Source organism: Hylobates moloch, unplaced genomic scaffold (genome assembly GCF_009828535.3).
Source record: "Hylobates moloch isolate HMO894 unplaced genomic scaffold, HMol_V3 SCAFFOLD_2, whole genome shotgun sequence".
In the NCBI taxonomy this organism is placed as follows: Eukaryota; Metazoa; Chordata; class Mammalia; order Primates; family Hylobatidae; genus Hylobates; species Hylobates moloch.
In genome coordinates this window covers 27,561,919-27,574,100 of record NW_026652277.1, presented here as the reverse complement: position 1 = coordinate 27,574,100, position 12,182 = coordinate 27,561,919, and the positions used below count along the sequence as shown (strand labels likewise).

Below are 12,182 nucleotides of genomic sequence, written 5' to 3'. Positions count from 1 at the left end.
AGGATTGTAAAAGAAAAAGTAGATCTTAGAGATCATAATACAGTGCTCTTCAAACTGTACTCTTCAATTTTTCTACTACTCATCAGTTATTTGTTTTTTATTCTAATAAAATTATCTAGCAAGTGAGCAGACATGTATTTACAGTAGCTTTACAATTCTTTATACACTTCTTTACTTTCTCCGTTACACATGCCACATGGTATGATACAAGTTATAACTCACCTATGTGAAAGCAAAACCACTCTTACACATGGTGTCTTGCATATATGTTAAGGCCCAGAATGGTCTCAGTAGTCTCTGTGTCCCAAGAGACTGAATTAAACAAGACTGTTGATGTTCTTGTGGCATTTTTCTGACAACCTTGGCAATCCCTAAATTCACAAATAGCTGTGTAGCGTTTTTTGCATTTAATGCATATCCACACATGATGTGTCCTTTGATTTTAGAACAAGTAAAGCATGCTAAAATAGACTGCACCTTATGAAAGTCATTTTCACTATTCTTGTGTTTCAGTTTCCTCATCAAAAGGTGAAATATCAGCTGCCTCTATTGATCTCAGGATCTTTTAAGTAGAAATGGAAGAGTCTTAGTGAAAACAGTTTGTATTCTGAAACAAAATTGCAGTGTAAATACAGGCACTAAAAACATTTATTCATCTTTACAGATGTTAATCTGACCAGACATTTTTCTCAAAATGTGAAAATAGTATGGATTTTCTTAGCTCATTTAATATTGAAGAGACTAGAAAAACAAGTAATGATGTTCTAGAAGAATCTATGATCATATAATTACAGTTGTCCTTCAGTATCTGTGGGAGATTGGTTCCAGGACCCCCCATGGATATCAAAATCTGTGGATCCTCAAGTCTCTTATATAAAATAGTGCAGTATTTGCACATAATTTACATATACCCTCCCATAAACTTTGAATCATCTCTCGATTATTTATAATACTACAATGTGCATGCTATGTAAGTAGTTATTATACTGTATTGTTTAGGGAATAGTGACAAGAAAATTAATCTGTACATGTTCAATACAAACACAGCAATCCATTTTTTTTCTGAGTATTTTGATCTGTGATTGATTGAATCCACAGATGCTGGAATCCATGAATACCCATGGGGGGCTGACTATAATGTTGTCTATGTGCATAGCAATTTTGTAATTCTCAACCAAGGACATGTATAGTCCTTGAATCTTGGTAGGAGTCTTGGGGACTTTTCTTAAAATATTTTGACCATCTTCTCAAGATCTTGACTCCTACCCCCACTTGCACACGTGCACATACTTGTGCACACTCACACACAATACCCTTCCTTAAGTCCTGCTCACTTCCTATTGCATTGAGAGCATTCAACTCGTAGACCAAGAACTTCTACCATTTTTTTCCACCTCTACCCCAAAACACAGTTTAGACATATCCATTCTTTTCACTCTTCAGAGTCATCTCACCACTTCCATAAATTATTTCCTAATTGTTCCCTCTGCCTCTGTTCTTTTTTTTTTCTGATGATCAGTTTAAAGTACCTCTGTATGCTCACTCTTAAGTGCAAATCTGACCATCTATACCCCTTCTTAATATCCTTTCTTTTATGGATACCCATTTCAAACTTTATTAAAGGGGTGGAAGCTTCCCCCCCCCCAACCTTACCACTTGAAGTTTTTGCAATTAGAATGGAGTTTATCTGGTTAATGCAAAAATAGATGTGATGTAGAATTCTTGGGGACACCTACTTATCCCCTCTTCAGAGTGGCCCTGAATAGCTCTGTGAACCCAGGAATCTAAAGAACTCAATACAGAAAACCATCAGCCTACAGAAAGTAGATCAAACTCTATGCTTGATATTCCTGATCTGTCTCCTGGTCACTCTTCAAATTCCTCCTTACTATATTGTCCCTTCAGATTTGTAAATCTTTACCATGACATCATATTTTACACATTGAACCTTTTTACCGCTGTTCCTCTCCTGATGAACTTCCCTTTTCTCTTAACTACACAGCTCAGATTTCTCATAAGGGAAGCTTAATATTTGTTGTGGCACTGTTGTTCCTCAAACATCCTACTTACGGTAGTCATTTGTTTGTGCTTGTCTCCTTTGCAGATTCTGAAATTCCTAGGGCAAAGGCTGTATCTTGTCTTCTTATTACTAATATTTTACATAGTATCTGGTTACATAGTAGGCATTCAATCATATAATTTAAAAGAACAGTTTGACTTTGTGATCTTTTTCATATGTTTTATTTCCCTCTCTCCCTACTGGCAGCTTCTTCCTACTTCTTAAAATAGATACAGCACTTGCCCATTAAGTGGAAGGAAGAGGTGTGGGAGTCGAGTAGTTGGAACTTCAAGTGTCAAAACATGATAATCTCATTTGCAAAGTTAGGTTATATCAGAGCTTGAACCTCAGCGATACTTAATTATAAGTAACACTTGTGGAACATTTGATACCTACCTTTTTTCCCTAAAGTATCCTATCAAAATTAAATGTGTTGCAGTTGAGATTTGTGAGGTTTTAGCTATTTGGAGACTTTAGGGATATGTTTAGTGTTCTAATTCTAATAGTATTGATGAACATAAATGTTTCACTGTAGAAAGAGAAGTTTGAGAGCTGTTGTGAATGATATTTGATGTCTATTAGGTGATAATTTTTGATGACTAAACATGCTCAAGACCTTAGTGAGAAATACATGAATACAGAAAATATTTTGAAAATTATGAAAAGTTTATCATTGATTATAGATTTTCATATCCAGCAGTTTTTGGTTGCGTTCTGTTTTTCACTGTCAGAGAAGCAGAAAGTGGTCAGTGGACTTTAGAATGTAGGCTCTTGTAGGAGGCCATATGTATGAGAATGCTGTCCAGGTGCTTTGTGTTGCGGCTGAGAATGGGTGCAGGCTTGCAGGGAAAAACTAATACTGTAGATCTCCAGAGAGCATTTTAGGAAAGACTTCTAAGCTTTAGGTTCCATGACCAAAGAGTAAAAAGTGATTCTTAATATCCATAGCTATAGAGGAAAGTAAATACACTTCCCACATCAAATTTAGAATTAAATATTTAGGCATTTCAAGTGTATTTCATTTAGAACAAAATAAAATCATATATTCATTAATGAAATATAAAACCAGATGGTCTCTGAAAGGTTTTTCCCTTTACTCACTTTCAGACTAAGGCAAGGAAGAGTAGTTTTATTTTTCAATTTATATTTTAATTGTCCCTTTCTGTTTTTCCAAAAGTTTTATTTTTTGAAAGTGAGTCACCTTTTAGACATTTGAAAAATTAGAATTACTATGATATTTATTCTATTAGTAGGTCTTCCTAGAGTAGCAAGGTAGAAAAGCATCTGTGAATGCCTACATAGTAAGTATTTAATAAATGTTTTTTGGGCCAGGTGTGGTGGCTCACTCCTGTAATCCCAGCAATTTGGGAGGCCGAGGCGGGTGGATCACCTGAGGTCAAGAGTTTGAGACCAGCATGACCAATATGGTGAAACCCCGTCTCTACTAAAAATACAAAATTAGCTGGGGGTGGTGGTGGTGGTGCATGCCTATAATACCAGCTACTTGGGAGGCTGAGGCAGGAGAATCGCTTGAACTCAGGAGGTGGAGGTTGCAGTGAGCCGAGATTGTGCCATTGCACTCCAGCCTGGGCAACAAGAGTGAAACTCTGTCTCAATAAATAAATAAATAAATAAATAAAATATATAAATAAATGCTTTTTGATTTAACGAAGGTGTCATTGTCCTATGAAATGGAAAACTATCAAAATATATTTTGTCAAATTTAGCTTTTGATAATGATATGGAAGATATTTCTCTTAATTAACCTAAGTCAGAAACTAAAATATGTTATAAAATGCTAACATCAAATATTTGATACCAGTTAAAGGAGACAGAAGGAAGTTATGGAGAAAGAAGCAGTAGCCAGAAAATAAGGGCAAGAGAATGTTTTCTAAATTTATGAGAATCAGAATGTTTACAAAATTGCTGTTATTATCATCTGGAAAAAATATGCCTTGTAGCCTGAAAAAATGAACATTCCCTTTCCATACCATGCAGGAACCTTCTTTACTGCATTCCTAAGAGGACTAGTCTAGCACCTAATTGGATACTTGTGGTAATAATTGGGAACTCACTGATCTGGTACATCAGTGTGGGAGTTGAGTAGTTGGAACTTCAAGTGTCAAAACATGATAGTCTCATTTGCGAAGTTACACTATATTAGAGCTTGAACCTCAGAGATACTTAATTATAATTAACACTTGTAGAACATTTGATACTTACATTTTTTTTTTCACTAAAGTGTCCTACCAAAATTAAATGTGTTGAAGTTGAGAGTTGTGAGGTTTTAGCTATTTGGAAACTTTAGGGATATGTTTAGTGTTCTAATTCCAATAGTATTGATAAACATAAATGTTTTACTGTAGAAAGAGAAATTTGAGAGCAAGTTGAGCAAGAATCTGTCACTCTAGGTCTTCTCTTTATTAAAGAATGTTGGATTCATTTATAACTTACTGGTCCCTTAAATATTAAAGTTTGGTGTTTGTTATCTTAAACATGATCACATCCTTATAGGGCACTCTTCTAATTGCCTGGATACTGCACATCTATTAATACAGTCTCAAAGCACACTTGCTTTTTTGATAGTAAGAGCATACGATTTAATCACATTGAAGTTACAGTCCGCAAAAGTTTTTGTCTTTTTTTCAGGCAAGCAGCTGATAAATGAATCTCTACTATCCTTCACTTTGTGACTGTGATTTTCTAAATAAATGTTGGAGATTTTAACTTACAATTTATTAATTTCCATCTTGTTTCTTCAAGTCCCTCCTCTAAGTCTAAGGAAATTTATGGAAATCTTTTTCCATACCATCAAGTGACTTACTTCTTTTTAACTTTTTTTTTTTTTTCCTTAAGTTCAGGAGTACATGTGCAGGTTTGTTGCATAGGCAACCTTGGGTCATGGGAGTTTGTTGTACAGGTTATTTCATCACCCAGGTATTAAGCCTAGTACCCATTAGTTATTTTTCCTGATCCTCTCCCTCCTCCCACCCTTCACACTCTGATAGGCCCCAGTGTGTGTTGTTCCCCTCTGTGTGTCTATGTGTTCTCATCATTTAGCTCCTACTTATAAGTGAGAACATGCAGTATTTGGTTTTCTGTTCCTGTGTTAGTTTGCTATGGATAATGGCCTCCAGCTCCATCCATGTCCCTGCAAAAAACATGATCTTATTCTCTTATATGGCTGCATGGTATTCCATGGTGTATATATAACACAGTTTTTTTCATCCAGTCTATTATTGATGGGCATTTAGGTTGAGTCCATGTCTTTGCTATTGTGAATAGTGCTGCAGTGAAAATACATGTGCATGTGTCTTTATAATAGAACATTTTTTTTTTCCTTTGGTATATACCCAGTAATGGGGTTGCTGGGTTGAATAGTATTTCTGTCTTGAGGTCTTTGAGGAATCGCTACACTGTCTTCCACAATGGTTGAACTAATTTACATTCATTCCCACCAATAGCATATAAGTGTTCCTTTTTCTCTACAACCTCACTAACATCTGTTATTTTTTGACTTTTTAATAATAGCCATCCTGACTGGTGTGAGATGGTATTTCATTGTGGTTTTGATTTGCATTTCTCTAATGATCAGTGATGTTGAGCTTTATTTCATATGTTTGTTGGCCGCATGTATGTCTTCTTTTGTAAAGTGTCTGTTCGTGTCCTTTGCCCACTTTTTCATGGGGATGTTCGTTTTTTTTTTTTTTTTTTTCCCCTGTAAATTTAAGATCCTTATAGATGCTGGATACTAGACTTTTGTCAGATACATAAATTGCAAAATTTTTCTCCCATTCTGTAGGTTGTCTGTTTTCTCTGTTGATAGTTTCTTTTGCTATGAAGAATCTCTTTAGTTTAATTAGATCCCATTTGTGAATTTTTGCTATGAACTGGGTCTGATATGAGCATATGTTTAATTTTAACTCCCAGATCACACTTTTTTTTTTGGAGATGGAGTCTCACGTTGTCACCAGTCTGGAGTGCGGTGGTACAATCTTGGCTCACTGCAACCTCCGCCTCCCGGGTTCAAGCACTTCTCCTGCCCAGCCTCCCAAGTAGCTGGGACTACAGGCACACACCACCATGCCCAGCTAATTTTTGTATTTTTAGTAAAGATGGGGTTTCACCATGTTGGCCAGGATGGTCTCTATCTCTTGACCTCGTGATCTGCCCGCCTCAGCCTCCCAAAGTGCTGGGATTACAGGCTTCAGCCACCAAACCTGGCCCCAGGTCATACTTTTAATCAAAATGAGAAAAAAAGATTGACTTCACTGGAGTGCTTATGTCTTGTTTTATATTCAAGTTTTAAGTTTATGTTCTTGAGATTATTACATCTTGAGTTACTTGATAATACCACAGTTGAAATCCATGTTGTTGAATCCTTCAACCCCTTGAGGACTGAGAATCCCCTTTAATTATCTGTCTGAATCATTTAAATACTTGTAAATCAAGAGTTCGATTTAGAAATGTTATACTTGATACATTTTTAAAGCTGGATAAATTAACCTATTAAACAAAATTATCTCTTCTTCAAAAAAAGGCATCACTTCCCCCACAAATGTATAATTTAGGAATTGTTTTCTATTGGAGTGGTTCATGCTTATATATTTTAGTTGCTCTAATGCAAGGTGTTTCCTAAAAAGTTTAAGGAAAGTATAATTTTATTTTCATGTATGATAGTAAATAATACAATAGGGGGTGCATTTGTGCTGTGCTTGCTATTGTTCCCATTTCAGTGCTCAATTACTGTAGCTTCTAATAAATAAAATTATCAGTTGCTAACATTTAAATCAAACAGTTCCACAAGTGGATTGCTTATTTGTGAGAGTTGTGTTTTTTTAAACTTAACCTTACTGAGGGGTTTTAAAGACTGCTAAGATTATAGATTGTACTAAGCAAAGTATAAAGTAATAGGTTACCAAGTTGAGGCTAGAATTCAATTAGTGCCAATACAGTTAAAATGGTATCATTAATAGAACATCTTCATCCAGGACCTTTTTTTTTTTTTTTTTTTTCTTTTCAGACAGGGTTTCACTCCTGTTGCCCAGACTGCAGTGCAGTGGCTTGATTGAAGCTCACTGCAGCCTCAACTTCCCGGGCTCAGGTGATCCTCCCACCCCAGCTTCCAGAGTAGCTGAGACCACAGGGGCATGCCATCACCCCTGGCTAATTTTTTGTATTTTTTATAGAGACGGGGTTTTGCCATGTTGCCCAGGCTGTTCGCAAACTCCTGGCCTCAAGCAATCCACCTGCCTCGGCCTCCCAGAGTGCTGGAATTATGGGAATGAGCTGCCACACCCGGCCCGTCCAGAATCTTTAGATTACCAAGTTCTGTCTTCCAGGTTTTCATGCCCTTGGAAATTTCTGCATATTTTTAGAGGTAAGACCCGTCCTCATCTTCTTCCTAATCCTTGACATATTGTGAACACAGATATATATACAATTAACTAGTTCCCTGAGTTACGAATATACTTAAATATACTTTAACTTATTATAGAAGGCTTACAAAAACTGTAGATAAATAACATATATTTATCTTGGTTAATGAATAACTGATGCTGAAAATAATATGAATGTCAAATTAGTTCTCTTTTTTTCTAGCCTTCACCTTTGAAAAGCCTGAGCCTCTGAGAGGTGAGATAACTGCTGTAAAGTGAAGCAGTGAATTTCTAGAGGCTGGGTTCACCCTTCGGGTCCTCTAAATCCTAGGTCGCTTCCCACTACTACATACTACCCTAAAAAATCTGTAATTCACAATTTTATTTTTTAATCTTTTTCATAACTTATTACGTTTTTATTGAGCAAATACAGGAAACAGTTTTAAATTACTCATTGCTCTTGAATACATTGGTGATTATTTTTCTCCTCTGAAATTCTGTTGTCCTTAAAGGCAGTCGTTTTTAGGCCTCTTCTAAATGACACTTAGTATTTTTAGTAACATCATAACTTCAGTGGCCACAATGAGCCCTCATTTTGCAACATATGCCTACTTTTCATATCTGGCTTGCCTTTTGTTTATTTATAATTTAATGAAAAGAAAGTACCACTCTTTCTATAGTTTTGTAATATAATTGCTGTCAACAAAGTAGTGGATGCACTATGTTATAAAGATTTCATTGTGAAAACATGAAATGGCTGTTAACTATATAGCAGGCAAAATAAAAACAGGAAATACAAACATTTCCTGGAACAGGGCAGAGTATGAGTAAATAAGGTTATCAAATATAATTGGATACCTGGCCAAATATTTTTAAATGTCTTAAGAAATGTCACTGGAAAGACTGGAGTACTTGGACATGTCTCTTATTCTTATTTTGATTCCTAACACTGTGCTTGGCACATGGTAGGTAATTAATAAATGTGTGGTGGATGAATAATGATTATCATTCAGTTAGTGACTAAGAGAGTTGGAAAGGGCTATCAATTTCAAATTGGTTCCTTTAAAACATTTTTACATAAGATTTGGGAGAAAAGTAAAAGAGCACCATATGATTATGCTTTACTAAGAGTTACTTCCATTCCTACATTGGCTATGTGGACTCATATTTGGCCTATATAATTACATTAGAATAAACAAAGCACCAAAAGTTGGAAAAGGAAGTAGTAGTAGGAGAGGGTTTTAAGCTATGTATTTACCGGGAAAAAAGTCATATTTTCTTTTTTTAAAATATTCTAAACAATACTGTAATCGGTTGGGAATTGAATGTGCTTTGTGTCAGACAAAGGTCTTTGTATACAATACATTACATTTTGTATACCAGTACATTACATTACACAGAAGGGAGTGCCTGGCTTTGGGAAACACATCTACCTAAATTCTTAACATAGCACTGATGCCGCCATACAGTAGGTAATACCAAGACAAATCAGGGCTGTTATTAACAACCTTGAGGAAATGTCTTGGGAAATATTTAAATAATTTTTGTTTAATTATAATAAGGAATATACAGCCTCTGTGAAGTCATCCCAAACTCTTCGAGGCAAATTTAGTCTCCTACCACCCCTGTTTTTTAATGTTTCTAAAGGATGTTATGTATAATCTATTAGGAAACTGGCCAGGTGCAGTGGCTTATGCCTGTAATCGCAGCACTTTGGGAGGCCAAGGTGGGTAGATCACCTGAGGTCAGGAGTTTGAGACCAGCCTAGCCAATATGGCGAAACCCTCTCTACTAAAAATACAAAAATTAGCCAGGCGTAGTGGCAAGTGCCTGTAATCCCAGCTACTCAGGAGGCTGAGGCAGGAGAATCTCGCGAACCTGGGAGGCAGAGGTTGCAGTGAGTTGAGATCGTGTCACTGCATTCCAGCCTGGGCAACAGAGCGAGACTCCGTCTCAAAAAAATATATATATATGTATATACACACACATACATACATTAGAAAACTAATTACATTGTTTTCTTAAAATGTTTTAAGCATCTGTCTTCCTCAGGGACAAGAATCTTGAATCCTTAGTGCATACCAGGTACTTAATAGATATTTAAATGAATGAGCTACTATTGCCTAAAAATATTAGACATCATGTAATATCAGGCCTACAGTTGACAGAAAAAAGTATTCTCAACTAAGAATAATTTACCAGTAGAGAAAACTGTTAGTTTTCCCTTCTTTTTCTTTGCTTTATAAAATTTAAATGACGTTAAGAGTTATGTTTCTTGGACGGAAAATTGAAAAGAATATCTGCAGGAACAATAGGCTCTGGGTGTAATTGCAGGATAATTTGAAAAGTTTAAAGAATATTTTCCATAGGTATAAGTTTATTTAGGCTCTGTGTCTCCTCTTGAGATGACTTTAGCAGTATATATTTCCCTGGAACACCATTCACTCTAGGTTTTCTAATTTATTGGTTTAAAATACATAGCATTTTACTATGTAAATATTCTCTGTATCTGTAGGTACAGCACCTCTGTGTACACTAAGTTAGTGTATGTAGTTTTTTAAATTGCCTTAGTTTTGCTATTCACTAGATTATTTTCCAAGGAACCTACTCTTAGATTTATTAAGCCTACTATGTATATTTTGTTATTAACTAATTCTCTCATTTTTAAAAATTACTTTTCCTTTCTTTGCTTAAATTTGCTTTGTTTTCCTAAATTAGTGATTTGGAATGCTTAATTGTTTTTATTTTGTTTTGTCAATAAAAGAGTTTTAAGACTCTAGTTATACTATAGCTATAGCCAATGCATTTTGAGAGGTGCTTACATATTACAATTATTTTCAGAAATTCCTTATTTCAAAGCTTTGCTTTCTTTGAACAAAGAGTTATTTAGGAAAAGAAAGGAATAAAAATCTCTTCAACCTATTCTCCGCTTGACTAGCTTTATTATTTGCAGTATTTTGTTTTTTACTTCTTGTAAATCTTCTTTATATTTTGTTGTGGAATTATGTCACCTAACAATATTTTCTTTAACTTCTTAATTTTAGCCTGTTTTCCAAGTTAATCATTTATCTGTTGTTTCAATGAATACCTAAGAAAATTTTCTTTGTCAGGATAAGGCACATGAGGTCTAAGATTTATTTCTAAGAACAGTAAGCAAATCATTTCTGAAAGTGTGTTGTTCTACTATTAAGTAACATGTTTATTTTTGTCTTTTAATTGAAGTCCCCCCCCACCCAATAGGTACTATTCTGATTTGTTCTCCTATTCACACATTCTTGAAGGAGGGCTGATTCATCTGTACCCACAAAATTATAATTTTCTCAGAGTGTTCAAAACATTGTCTTTTTTTTTTCTTTTTTTGGGTTTTTCACTCTGGTTGCCTAGGCTGGAGTGCAATGGCACAATCTCGGCTCACTGCAACTTCCGCCTCCCAGTTTCAAGAGATTCTTCTGCCTCAGCCTCCCGAGTAGCCGGGATTATAGGCATGCACCACCACTCCCGGCTAATTTTTTTGTATTTTTAGTAGAGACGGAGTTTCTCCATGTTGGTCAGGCTGGTCTCAAACTCCTGACCTCAGGTGATCCACCTGCTTCAGCCTCCCGAAGTGCTAGGATTACAGGCATGAGCCACCACACCCAGCCCAAAACATTATCTTAATGGAGCATTTAGAATGTTATCACTGACAAACTTTTTTCTATTGAAGAGAAAGAGGGATCAGGTCATGCCCACCCCCTACCCCACACCCTTTGTAGTTCTTAAGAGATCAGGTCATGCCCACCCCCCACCCCACACCCTTTGTAGTTGTCTTTTACTTGTCTTGGCCTCTAGTTCAGATTTATAGTTTGGTAATGTCTGATTTTCTTTTTTAGTGCTTCAGCCCATCTGGTTGGGGAACAGCTCTATCCCATTGGGACCTCTCCCTTTCCCCATGAGTGACGCCAGGGTCCTGCTGCCCATAAGCATTCTGTTTGCTGAGTTTGTATATGTTTCCTTTCCCCAGCTTTGCTGCCTTTGGCTGCTTTGTGTTTAAATAAGACACACTCATGTTTCGTAAAGCCTCCTTCACCTTTAGTCCTTGATGCTGGGGACCTTTTGGTTGGGAAGACAGCTTCCTTATGTCAGGGTGAGCCTGCTACACAAGTATGTAACTCAGACAGTGACCTACTGTTGAGTTTCTGTTTAGTGTTTCTCTGTCTCCCTCAAATGGTACAAATGTGGAGGGCTTCAATTGCAGTCTCCCTCTCTCCTATTAGTTTTGTCTACCACAACCCATGCCCTCCAAATAAGAGATGATGGAGCAGTCTTTACTTATTTTCTGTAGCACTCCACAACTGACTTTAGAAGAGGGACTGGGACTGGGCTTTTAGTGATGACTTTTAATGTGGATTCATCTGCATTTTCTCTAGAAATTCTTTAAACTTTCTGCCTCTCAGCTGGCACTATTCCATGGTATTTTAGTGCTAATGGGAGATCTTTTCTAATTTTTGTTTTTCTTTGACTGTTTAAATCATTTACTGGAAAGAGGGCTTAGATATCTGCTCATATGCTCCTGCTAGTCTACAAGTCCTCCAGCCTGATTTTGTTCATGAACATGATGGAAATAAGCTTCTTAAATGCCTTTAATATTGGATACTGCTTTCAAGGAAATTTAAAATAGCAAGCAGGCTTTCAAGAAGAGAGAATAAATTATCAGCCAGTCTCGCAAGAACAAAAATAAGCCAAGTCATATAAAACAAGTTTGGAGT

The 12,182-nt window shown here is 36.2% G+C and overlaps 1 protein-coding gene across 4 annotated transcripts in view; it reads left to right on the top strand.

Annotated features, from left to right (window-relative positions):
• The window catches only part of TET2 (tet methylcytosine dioxygenase 2), a 136,221-nt gene that overhangs the window by 49,812 nt on the left and 74,227 nt on the right, over positions 1 to 12,182 (top strand). The gene's annotated exons all lie outside the window — the stretch shown is intronic.